Genomic DNA, 14,498 nt, shown 5'->3' with positions numbered 1-14,498 from the left:
TTCAAAATACCGATGTGAATGCTCCTCGATTGAATGACAACGACGAAATAATGCGCTACCAAATTGGCCGGTACATCAGCTCCAATGAAGCTGTCTGGCGTATCTTTGGTTTCCCAATTCATGAACGGGACCCAGCTGTTATACATTTAGCCGTCCATCTTGAAAACGGCCAGCGCGTATTTTTCACCAACGAGACAGCATTTGAGCGTGCCATAAATCCACCAAAAACTACTCACCGAATTTTTCGAATTGTGTAATCGTGCGGATACTTTCGGTGCCTTTGCACGAACATTACTCTATTCCGAAGTACCTCGCTATTTCACATGGAATCAAACAAAAAATGGATGCCCCGCAAGCAAGGCACACCAATTGTTGCGTGCCCCGGCTTATTCAAATCAAACACTTTGGGCCGAGTATATACAGTCAATCCAAGGCAGATTGAGTGTTTCTATCTGCGACTGTTGTTGGTTAATGTCACCGGCTCATTATCATTTCAAGATATACGCAAAGTGAATGGGCAACAGTATCCAACATATAAAGATGCATGCCTTGCACTCGGCTTGCTCGAAGACGACAATCACTGGGACGATATGCTTGCTGAAGCAGCATTGGGCTGTACAGCAACACAAATTCGTCTACTATTCGCTATAGTGTTGACTACATGTTTCCCGGGACGAGCAGACACGTTGTGGGATAAGCACAAAGATTCAATGACTGACGATATATTGCATCGAATTCGTACACGGTGCAACGATCTAACGATTCCATTCAGTGACGCTATGTACAATGAAGCATTGATTACTATCGAGGATCTTTGCGTTGTCATTGCCAATTTACCACTCAGTCATTTCGGTATGAGTTCGCCAAATCGAAGTACTTCTGATTTAATGGACACCGAAATGAATCGTGAACTGCAGTACGATACTGCAGAAATGGCAGCGATTGTTACTCGCAATGTCCCACTACTGACTCATGAACAAAAAATCATTTACGACCGCATTATGCTGGCAGTTTTGGCGGGACAAGGTGGATTCTTTTTTTTTGATGCACCAGGTGGAACTGGCAAAACATTTCTCATTTCGCTAATTCTCGCCAAAATACGATCAAATAATGGCATTGCATTGGCTGTTGCATCATCTGGCATTGCAGCAACTTTATTGGATGGAGGCAGAACAGCTCATTCAGCATTTAAGCTGACACTGAATATTCATAATAACCCAGACGCAATGTGCAACATAAAAAAACAATCGTCCATGGCCACAGTGATGAAACAATGTAAAATTATCATCTGGGATGAATGCACTATGGCACACAAACATTCTCTTGAGGCGTTGAACAGAACACTCAAAGATATAAGAAACAACGACAAACTATTCGGCGGCACTCTGTTACTCCTTTCAGGTGATTTCAGATAAACACTTCCCATCATTCCACGTTCAACGTACGCTGATGAGATCAACGCTTTGAAATCATCGCCACTGTGGCGTAATGTTGAAAAAGTCCAGCTAAAAATAAACATGCGCGTGCAAATGCTACAAGATTCATCTGCTGACACATTCTTGAACCAATTGTTAGATATCGGCGATGGAAAAGTTGCTGTCTATGAAAATACTGGATGCATAAAATTGCTCACTAATTTCTGCAGAATCGTTGATTCGCAAAATGCTCTCATTGACCGCATATTTCCCGATGTACGCACACAATACATAAATCATGCGTGGCTAGCAGAAAGACCTATGTTGGCAGCAAAAAATGTGGACGTTGACGATTTAAACTTCAAGATACAGCAGTCGTTGCCAGGCGATTTGGTATCATACAAATCGATCGATACAGTTTGCGATGTCAACGAAGCTGTAAATTATCCAACAGAGTTTTTGAACTCACTGGATTTACCAGGCATGTCAACACACCTTCTACGACTGAAAGTTGGATCTCCGGTTATTTTACTTCGGAATTTGAACCCACCACGGCTGTGCAATGGCACGCGATTGGTCATTAAAAAATTGATGAAAAACATTATCGAAGCCACCATTTTGAATAGCAAATTCCGAGCCGAAAATGTTTTGCTGCCACGAATTCCAATGATTCTTACAGACGTGCCAATTGAATTCAAACGCGTTCAATTTCCTATTAGATTGGCATTCACAATGACAATCAATAAGTCGCAAGGCCAAACGATGTCTGTTTGCAGCTTAGATCTGGGCACACCATGTTTTTCACACGGACAATTGTACGTGGCATGTTCTCGCGTGGGCAAACCATCGAGCTTATTCGTGTTGGCTAAAGACGGACTGATAAAAAATATTGTACACTCAATTGCTCTTCAAAATTAATATTGATTTTCTTTATTTCATTTTCCTACTTTAGGATAAAAAAATTATAATTTTTTTTTCACTTTACATTTAACTTTTAAGAGATCAAACAATGAATATGTTATCGGCGGTCATCGTCTACAGTGCTCCATTCCTCTTTCTGTCATAGATCTCATTCCAACACACTTACAATACATTCGTTATTTTTATTTAACAACCAAAATATTTACTAGAAATAATTTAGATGGCAGAACAACGTTTGCCAGGTCAGCTAGTAGAGATATATTTTTTAAATAACGTAAATCGACTCACTCACTTACTCATTAATATTCAATACTATTCTTCTAATTACAAAACAACAGTGCTCTGGTGGTTTTTTGCGATTATCTCAAAACTCGATTTTTGGAATATGTGAGCTATGGCTCCAGGCTACTCATTTGTTTTCGTTAAATTAATAATATATAGGTAAGTATTACAAATGGTGTTGGTCAGTTTTTTTTAATCCATTAAGCCCTGCCTTCTTCCACGGCGCTACATCCCGGGGTGGGATTTGGCCTCCTCCACAACCGCTCTCCACTCACTCCGGTCTCTCGCCACACTTCTCCAGTTACCAGATCTTCCTGTATGAAGACAGTCTACTTCTACGGCGTCAGCTCATCTCCTTCTTGGACGGCCTCTGGGTCTCTTCCGTTGGGGTAGCCACTTCGTCATGATCCTTGGCGCTCTAACTTCTGGCATTCTCTCCGCATGTCCCGCCCATCGTAGTCTTTGGGACTTACAGTATCTTATGATTGTTTGCTGTTCAATCAGTTCTTCCAACTCGTGGTTCATTTTTATTTTGTAGTTCCCATTTTCCAACGTGGGTCCAAAGATTTTTCGGAGAATTTTGCGCTCGAAGACAGCTAATTTGTTTTCCTCGTTTTGAGTTAAGCACCAAGTTTCACAGCCGTAAGTGACCACTGGCCTTATAATTGTTTTATATATTAAAAATTTACTTTTTCGGCCTAGAATTTTCGACCCCACCAGTCGCTTGCAGGCATGCCAACATTTATTCCAAAAGATAAGGCGGATTTTTATCTCCTCTACTGTCTTAATTTGGGTATTTAGGCTGGATCCGAGATACGTGAACTTGTCCACCCCTTCATATGCATGCTGTCCTATGTCTATATTCTGCAGCGGTACCTGATCGAGTGTGCTGACCATATACTTAGTTTTTGACTGGTTTATTTTCAGCCCAGGGTTTTCTGCTTTTATTTTCATAGTGCCACCATGGTCGATCATCCTCTGTTTGGATCTGCTTGTAATTACTATGTCGTCAGTATAAGCGCACATCTGCATTGTACTGTTATCTACCCATCCTCTTATGTTGGTTTCACGAACCATGGATTCCACCACAAGGTTAAATATAATAGTGAATAGCGCATCCCCTTGTCTCACACCTGATTCGATTTTGAAGCTTTCAGTTTGCTCATTTTGCACAGTGACAACTGCTTGAATATCCGTCAGTGTGGTCTTTATTAGCCTTACTAGTTTTAAGGGAATTCCCAGTATTTTTAGGCTTTGCAGCATCTTATCCCTATTCACGATGTCGAAAGCTTATTTAAAATCAATAAACAGATACAGAAACAGATACATAGATCATTAAACTGCTATACAGTACAGATGAGAAAACTTTATAAGCTGCGTAGTTATCCCACATTGTTTTGTCTCCCTTTTTCAGAATAGGCACGATTATACCCATTTTCCATTCCTCAGGTAAAATTTCTTTTTCCCAAATATTGAGAATTATCTTGTGGATATTTGCTTCCAGTGTTGGGCTATCACTCTTTATCAGCTCGGCTGTTACTAGACAACTGGTCAACTGGTCAAAATTTCATCGCAATCGGATGAATGGTATAAGAACGCGTAGGAATAGAAGAAAATAGAATAGAATAAAAAGAAGAAGAAGATGGTTGTACTAATTCAGAAACCTTCGCGGGTGTTGGCACAACCACTAACAAAAATTTCATTGTAATCGGATGAATGGTATAGGAACCATACGAATAGAAGAAGAAGAAGATGGTTGTACTAATTCAGAAACCTTCACGGGCGTGCGCACAATTGGTCAAAATTTCATCGCAATCGGATGAATGGTATAAGAATGCATACGAATAGAAGAAGATAGAATAGAAGAAAAAGAAGAAGAAAATGGTTGTATCAATTCAGAAACCTTTGCAGGCGTGAGCACAACACTTGATCAAAATTTCATTGCAATCGGATGAATGGTATAGGAACGCATACGAATAGAAGAAGAAGAAAATGCTTGTACTAATTCAGGAACCTTCGCGGGTGTTGGCACAATTACTGACGAAATGATTGATGATGACTTTATAGAGGGTCATTGACCATTTGACCTAAAGGGCCAGCCGCCATTGGTAGGTACCTATCTAAATTTTCAGAAAAACCATTTTACTTTTGAGTTTGTTTTACGGATAGTAAAAAAACTTACTTAATGGGCAATTTTAAAAAAAAAAATGTTTTCCGCTCTCCTCTGTACTAATTCAGGAACCTTCGCGGGTGTTGGCACAATTACTGACGAAATGATTGATGATGACTTTATAGAGGGTCATTGACCATTTGACCTAAAGGGCCAGCCGCCATTGGTAGGTACCTATCTAAATTTTCAGAAAAACCATTTTACTTTTGAGTTTGTTTTACGGATAGTAAAAAAACTCACTTAATGGGCAATTTTAAAAAAAAAAATGTTTTCCGCTCTCCTCTGTTGTAAGACTATTTTATAGAATAGTATACTTATATTTAATAGGTAAACTACTGATACACCCCTGTTACAGGCGGGCTTCTCCCGGTGTAAAATAAACATTTAGTAGTCATAAGTCGAAACGTAACCCTGACCTCTAGAAACGGCTTCATAAAATATACATATAAATATCATAAAATAATCTGATTCCTTGCTCAACTACGTAATTTTTTTTTGTTTTCATAAATAAAGGCCTTCGTCTGGTGCGTGAAAATCACTTACTGGGCGGAGGTGTAATTAAGATAGATTTTAAAGTATAAATGATGATGGATGAAAGAGATAATTTTAAGATTAAATATAAGTATTCAAATATAATAAATTTTGCCGCGCATGGCGGCAACGTTAAAATCTCCGCGCGCCTGCGCCGAGGTGGTCCTCGTGATTCGTCAAATCAAAAGGATCACGCGATAAAATATGGCCAATCACGAGAGTCCTTTTTGCTGGTCGGCGTGGGTATGGGAAATTTAAAAAGTGAAAAAAAAGTTAGTAAGCGTCCCTTTTCCAACATGCACGGACCTGCGAAACTTATTGTAAAAACAAAATATATAAACCTGTAAAGGAAATTAAAATATAAGATAATACCAAGTTACGCACGAGACAGACGTGGTTTCATTTAATTTCTCCTCAATTTCAAATATCTTTTTTTGTGAATCCGGGGTTCGATGGACACCTGAGCTAGCCGCTGGAACTCCGGACATCTCACTACCTATGTCATGTTTTTTGTTAAAATATGAATATATTGATGACAATAAAATACAATATATTTAAACTTTTTTAATATTTCCATTATTTTTATTATTATTGTTGGGGGGGCGGCAATTTTGGGCTGAAGCCCAGATGGCAGCTACCCTTGGCATGGGCCCGCAATAGGATTAAGGATTCCTGTATTATTCTTTCACCTATGCTTCCCATATTGCTAACTGTCAATTCACATAGAACGATATATTATACCTACATTTATAAATAGATAAAGATACTTCTCCCTTACTACATAGATATAAAATAATTATCTGTCAATACGCGGGTTGTGGTTAATAAACTACCACCACAAATATACCGTTTTTCAGACCCGTGGTAGTGGCGGTGGTGAACTGTGGTCACATTATACAAAGCTGCGTGCCACGGCCAGTCTCCTGGTAGTGTCGAAACACCATTAGTTATACGTCTGATGCGCTTAATCAATCGTCTTCCACAACTTGCCACGGGATTGGCTTTCGGCTCGCTGAATACACGGCCTGTTGTCTGTATATAATATATGGTTTCACGGTAGTGGTTTGCCTTACTCTCGGTACTCGAGATAAAGCATAACGATCTGAAACTTGGACGCCTAAACGATCTCTTCGCTTTCTCTGAAGAGTGTCTATTTTTGTAGATATAGCATTGTGATCAGAATTAGTTAGTCTGCCAATGAAAGATTTGTGGTCTTCTAATGAATTACTAAGAGAAATTTCATTTTGAAATGAATCGTATATTTTTAGGATACATAAACAAAGAAAAAATATAACATAATTCATTGTGTGTAGATTTAAATATGTAAAAAAATTATTTTCAATTTATTATCAAAAATAAAAATAAGCTTAAAATGAGGCTATTAAAAACACTGACAAATATTATAGTATCACTATAAAAATATCAAGTTAATCCTCTATAATAGTTATTACATAATATTATTATTTATAGGAAATAATTTATAATCAACCAAATTGGTTATAACATTAATCAAAAAACCACAATTTAACTCTCCTAGATACGTTATTATGATGTATTCAATAGAACGACTGATGCACAATTGAAATTGTATTTCGAGTGCATAAAATAGCAAATTATCAAGTTTCTATCATGTGTAAACGTAAACTAAAGATACCATAGAATAAAATCAGTGTGGTCAAAGGTCAATTATTATTTTTTATTCATTCATGACTCAGAGCTTCCCAATCGTCTACGTATTGTTACATTTGGGGCACTGATATTGTAATAAATTGTGAAGCAATGAGCGCAGCAGATGACGAGATGTTTACGAACATTGGAACCCCAAAAACCCAAATTATTCCTGCTTAATAATTTTAATTGTAACGTGGGAAACCGCGCGAATTTGTAGGATGTGTGTTGTTACGTTAGGTACCTACCTATGTGCTGTGAGTTTGAAAACTTTCGAATAAATGATTTTTCACGGACATGGGACATAATTATATTTACAAAGATTTATATAATTTATTCTGTTCATGGCCAAACAAGCGCAAGTATCTCATTGATAGAATTTATAACTATAATTTTGCTATAGCTTTTATTTACTTATTTATAGACGGAGGTTTTTATTTCTAAAATATGTATGTATACTAAAAATATGACGTATTGACCACTGTCAATTTTTAAGGAATATGCCTGTCGACATGCCATTTTCAAACGTTTCTATGGTTTAAATATACATAATTTATTATTATAATACTTATATTGATATAAAAATACCTACTAGAAAAAATATCAGGTGGCAGTTCCACCTGCCAACATTCTTGTATATGCGCTCAACAAAGACGCAAACTGTTTTGTATGCAAATTTTCGTGTGTCAGAAAGAGACAGCTTATGCATTACAAGCAGACATCTCTTGCCGTACTATTTTTAATATATTCTTTCTTTATCCCCCTTTCACACAGATTTACATGTTTACTCTCACCTTCCCCCATTTTGTACGTCTTTTACCCTTCACCCTCTCTCAAATTTGAGTGTAAAACATTACCCAAAGTATTACAAAATTCTTGCATTAAAAATTTGGTAAATTAAAATATTGTATATAAAACCAGTGACGGCACGTGGCAGTAGGCAGGTCATACGATGTTTAGACTTTTAGAGTCAAAAAATGAATGCAGAAATTACGAATATTACACTCTCTGATCGTAGATTTAATGGTTGTGAGATTATTTCACCTGCGGTGCGCTACCATCACACTCTATAATATTAATGTATGTTTATATATTATTATGAAGGTATATATTTTAAAAGGTTTTTATTAAATATACCCTTATTTTTGTAATTCACCTACTTACTTTGTTTTATTAGTGTTTAATATAGATTCTTGAAAGCTATTTTCCGAATACTAAATTATTGTTACATAATATAATACCTACTGGTGTACCTATGTACTTTAAGTATTGTGATTTGTAATAAGGGATAATATTTTAATTAAACCATGTTTGTCCGATTAATGCAACATTAAAACAAGGAATTCTTAGAATGCATGGATTTATTTGGAAAATTGAAAATAGATTATTATTTTTTATCATATTATCGTGCCTCAAAATCAGTCAGTGCGTCGGGCATCTATCTCACTAAACGCGTCACTGATTACTCACACATTTACATACTATAATTATTTACTCTCACCTCACTCCGGTTAATATCTCTTCTCTCTCTCGCTCTCTCCCGCACAGTTGAGCATGTGATTATTTTTTCTCCCTCTGCGTTACAGACAGCAAGATAGATATTTAAATCAATATAAATATGATACAATGTTTAAAGTCTAATTACGGAAAACGTTTATTGATAAAGACATGCTAAAGTAAAAATAAAGATAAAGCAAAGTCAGCCAACAAAAAAAATAGAAAGCACTGACTTAGATAACGCAATAATTATTATTTTACTATATTATAAACAATATTATAACATAATATGAATCTTCTTTCGGAATTGGGAGATCCCCTGCTTTGGCCGATTTGGTCAGGAGAGATAAATACAAATAAAATAGGAGAGCTATTGAATGAGTGGTGATCCTCAACAATAGGGTTTATTGTATATGATCACATAACAGATTAACAAGATATAAACGTGAATGCCGGTCATTTGAACCAGTCTCAATTTATTATTTTATGCCATAAAACGCTTTAACATAATACGCGCCGAGTGTCATCAAATATCATAATATTGAATGCGCGTTTCGCTTACCTACGTGACAATATGATCAATATGTTAATGAGCATTATGATACATACGTAACTGCTATTCTTTAACACGTGTTTTAGTTTATCTCATATTTATCCACACTCGTGATTTAAACATTGTTACAGCCTCGCCCAGAAGGCAACCCACTTCCCATTATTTAAGTGTTCCCCATATATGATAAAGTATAATTATTAATATTTGCTGATGGTATTATTAATCTGTTGTGTCGTTTTCTTTTCCCTTTTCTTGCATGTTCGTTGTACACAGTGCTAGGTGGATAAAGTTTCTTGGTTATAAATAATGTAAACGTGCCTATATATTATTTTAATTCAAAATATTATGCCTGATTAATTACACCAGCCTGTCTTGTAAATAATTTTATTTCTTAAATTCGATCGAAATAGACTGGAGCGCACCGGAGCACAGCTCTGATTTACGAAATCCTCCTAATTGTCTTGTGAAAAAAATAATTTGACCATCTGAGCTAGGTAGGCAGAGAACAAAAATTTATTCTAAAACACTAATTATTTTGATAAAATATACACAAAATTAAATAAATATGTTCATATTTTTGGAAAAATATCGAGCCCTCCGGTTCGTAATTTTTTTCATTTCAAACGCTCCTATCCCGGATTGTATGCATAAACAAAGGTATACATAGAAGCATAATGATAGGATTGGACATAACGAATTCAAATCAAAAATCAAATAGATCGGAGCAGTCAGTTGCTCAATAATGATGCAGTTCAAGGAATTGAGATGGTTGATGATATTGTTTATTGTGGCTCTTGCAATCAGGGCCGTAGTTACATTTTAAGAGGCCCTGGGCTAAATCGTATTGGAGGCCTCAAAAACCCAACTTATTGAAACGTAATTTTAAATCTTCTTGTTCACGAAATCACAATTCAAAATCTAATATTTTTCTTATATTTCAGACTCTATTGAGAATAATTCTAATGCAACCCTTTAATTTACAGTTTACACGTTACTTTTCTAATCAATCACATTTAATAAATGTGTAATATTATTATAAATTAACAGTGGCACCTGTGAATAAAAACCATAACTAGTTTGTCAGTACATTTTGTCAACTGCAGAAACCTGAAAATTTTCAAATAAAATTTCATTCACACAAAAAAAAATATTAAGAATAATACACTTTCTTGCTGAAAGGCAACACAATGCAACTATGGATTAAAACGAACTAACATAATCGATGCTGGCCAATAGTGTTGGCTAATTAATTTCTAAGTTGTGACAATGTGGAAAACGACCTTTCGCATCTTTTTGGGCCATGTCCGTTATCGGACGTCGGAGATGAGTTCGGCCATTCTCTCGCTGTCCATTGCTGCTCTAAATAGGGATGAAGTGTTGAGTTTCTCTCATTATCTCTTTGGTCTTTTTCATTTTCGACTTCCCATACTAATAGAGTGATATAAACTGTGACTTTTATTTTAACCTATGTTTTTTTCCGTAATTTTAAATTCATATGAGATACGTTAAACATGTGTATTTTTGTTCACAATTTGACCTCATTAATATAAACATATTTACAACGTGTAGGTAATTGTATATATAGGTTTCAAATATATAATTATTTTAGTAGAAATAAAACTCTCTAATAGTTTAATTAAATTGTATAATATTGAATACACAAAGATATTGTAAATCTAGAAAAGTGGGTAAAAACTTATTATTATAAGTACATAATATAAAACAAAGCATAACTATTTATGTTACCATTGCATGTAGGCTGCCCACATTAAAAACAATTTAAGGTAATAATTGCAAAATATAATAAAAACAGTCATGAAACATTTTTGATACATTGTGTAAAGAAATCACATATGCAGCACAGTATTGAAGGTGAAATATTATATATATGTATTGTTCTTTTGGAAAATTGATATGTAGATGGACACTTTACCAATTATCTATCTATAATTCCTCTTATATATCATAATCAAGGTAGGTACCTAGTGAAAATTTTTAGATTATTAAACTGCCAAAAAAATACATTGATAACATGTAATATTTACATAATTTTATTTTCCCTGTCACAATAATCCAAGAGATTAATATTATTACCTAATTTGAGGATTTCAAAAAGAATAATTACAAGATAAAAGAACTTTTTATATACAACGTTTTTAAATTTTCTGTTGAATCATATAAACTTGACTTGACTAGCTTAAACGATCAAAAAAAATTGTTTTTGATAGAAATAATACTGAAATGTCATTTTGACACTCATATTGATTTCCATAGTAACGCACGTATATATTAATAATTTAGTTGTTAGAACCTAGTAACCAATAATAGTGGATTACGGATTTCTTCCGAAATAACTTTTCATACAAAACAGAATTAACTGAAAATGAATTTAATTCTACTTAAAAATGGCTAAAAGTATTAAAAAAATGCATTGGCATCGTGTCCTGATATATTCTAAAAGTTTCAAATGTCTAGCTAGTCGGGAAGTTAGTTAAAAATCTATTGCAAGATTTGTACCAGACAAACAACCACCGGACAAATAAGAATACGACCTAATAAAAACGTTGTAATAAAAATAGTTCACATCTTGTTGGATAATTGCATATAAAAATAAAAAAACCATGACATACAAAAATGAACACATTGCATCATCGGATTATGTTAAAGATTATTTCCTATAAAATCTAAATACTTGGCTGCATCGGTAAAAACAACAAATTCATTTGGATCGCAAATATTTCTGTCTTTTCGCGAGACACTCAGCGATACAATTCCTCGAATACTCCAGATATCTTCTCCGTCAGACCCCTTCTCTGAGAAAAACATTCCGCCGCCACTGTCGCCATTGCAAGCACCCGTACCTAAATAAATTAAAAATATATTGTATTACTATTCCATTATTCATTTTCCTGTCTACCATTTTTTGCATTAAGATAGCTCATTGTCATCGTGGTGCGAGAGCTATGTTTGCAAACATTAGCCAAAAATTAGATCGCCATATTCAATATGATTGTGCAAAGATGCCCAAGGTATTGATACACCCCTGTTACAGGCGGGCTTCTCCCGGTGTAAAATAATCATTTAGTAGCTCAAGTCGAAACGTAACCCTGACCTCTAGAAACGGCTTCATAAAACATCTAATCTGATTCCTTGCTCAACCACGTAAGTATTATTTAATTTAATTTAAAAAGTATAAATGATGATGGATGAAAGCGATAATTTTAAGACTAAATATAAGTATTTAAATATAATAAATTTTGCCGCGCATTGTGCGTGAAATCCTCGCGCGCCGGCGCCAGGGTCAGGCTCGTGATTCGCCGAATCAAAGATCACGCGATAAAATTTGGCCAATCACGAGAGTCCTTTTTGCTGGATGGCGTCGGTACGAGGAATTTAAAAAGAAAAAGAAAAAAAAAATAGTGAGCGTCCGGTTTTAGAACGATACGGACTGACGACTGTAACTGTAAAAAACTACAAAATAACCTTGTCAAACTCAAGATTAAAATATATACCTAATACCAAGTTACACACAAGAAAGTCTTAGTGTTTTATTTAACCACAAACATAAATATATCGTTCCTTTTTTTTGTGAATCCGGGGTTCGATGGACACCTGAGCTAGCCGCTGGAACCCCGGGGATCTCAATGGCGCCCTGGCAACATGAGGCTCGGAAAACGCATGGTTTTCCCGACATCACACCCTGCTCAGCTCTAAAAATCTAATTAAAGTGTTCTACATCTAGACCATAGAACAACTGGTAACTATCGAGTTCCAGGCGCCTGAAGTACCTAGGACCATGTACCAGGGAAACCAAGGACATGGCCATGAGCGCCCTAGAACTCCTGGAAATGTGAGGCCAGGCGGGTGGCACAACAATGCCACCTGCACGAAATGGTACGGAGTATCCGACCGGAAGTAAAATGGAAGAAGAAGAGAGACATGGAGGAGGCGCCGCGAGCTGGTGGTCATCTTGGAGCAAGAAGAAGACACTGGATCCTGTGGATGCCCCCCTACCATGGATCTTCGAAGGAGCGGGTGCAAAAGACGTGAATTTAGTGGAAATAGTGAATATTTAAGTGTGAACTCTCGTCAAGCACAAACTAAGTTTTATTATTAGTATATAAAAGATGCATCAAACGCAAAGCAAAGTTGATTTAGAATAATTTTAGATACGTAATGAAATGCCGTCCGCAAAAGTAACAAAAAAAAAATACACGCCTTCGATTCGTACAACGGCCAGTGGCGTGGAGTAAATGTAAATCCGCGCGGTAAAAGAGTACGTCGACGCTCGGAAATATTAAATTCAAAACCAATTATAACGCCACGTCGGTAAGACGAAATACAACGAATCAACTTTGCTCGGCGAGCTGATTAGTTATAAGAAATATTGTTTAAAAATATATATAAACATATATAATAATGTGTGAAAGGATGTACGTTTGTGAAATTATTGGTAACTATTTCTTTCGGAGTCGACACTGGCGAGATTACCAAAGAATCCTCAAATCTAAAATAAATGATAACGCCTCGCATATCATTATAAAAAAAATATAAATACAGTATTATAATACCCTTCAGGACTTTTATAATTTTTGTTTAATACTAAAAAAAAAATAGATTATATTATGTATTGTAATAATCGTGTGAACAAAAAGCGAAGCTGCCAACGTTCATTATTAAATAATGTGAAAAATAAATGTTAATAATAAAACGTGAGAGGCCCCGCAAATCGGCGCGGCGCGCCTTTGGCGAGAAGGAATCGGATGACATGTCGACTAAACGCGATAACGCCGGGATCGGGCGCGAAAAACATAAAAAACCGTCTGGACTAGAAACTTTGAGACGCGCGGCAGAAAATCGAGTCGCATACGCGCGTAAAACGAAATAACAAATTTTTTAAATAAAACGGGTTTTGCTAGTAAATAAATATAATGAGAGGGTGGAATATTTCAATTTTTAATATCAATGTGATTTATACAGTCAATACAATGTTGCAAAATAACTATGGGTATTAGGGTAAAATATTAAAAGTGATAGTAAGTACCATAAGTACAATGGGAAGATTTTATATAAAATTAGTAGCTATTTAATGTATGGGGTAGGAGTAATTAATAAAGTAAATTCGAATAAATTTAAAGTACAGGAAGTCTAATGAACGAATAAATTACTAAAGAAAGAAAAAGAATAAATACAGATGAAGACAATTTGGAAGCACAAAGGGAGCCACCTCTCGAAGTAAGCGCATCCAAAGGCAGCGTAGCCGAAAATTCATGATACCAAAGCTTGATGGTGTGGAGAGTGCGCACTCTCCTTTCTCGCGCAGGTTCATGGAGAGACTAGGGACGTGACGCCTGAAAGATATCGTGAAACAACAAGAGGTACTTCCGAAGTGTAACCATCTAAAAAAAAAAAAAAAAAAGGAAAGGGAAAAGGATACTTATTGTGAAAATCCATCCTAGTA

Source organism: Rhyacophila brunnea, unplaced genomic scaffold (genome assembly GCF_057557595.1).
Source record: "Rhyacophila brunnea isolate RB1 unplaced genomic scaffold, BYU_Rbru_1.0 scaffold_7, whole genome shotgun sequence".
Lineage (NCBI taxonomy): Eukaryota > Metazoa > Arthropoda > Insecta > Trichoptera > Rhyacophilidae > Rhyacophila > Rhyacophila brunnea.
This window is presented reverse-complemented; position numbering follows the sequence as displayed.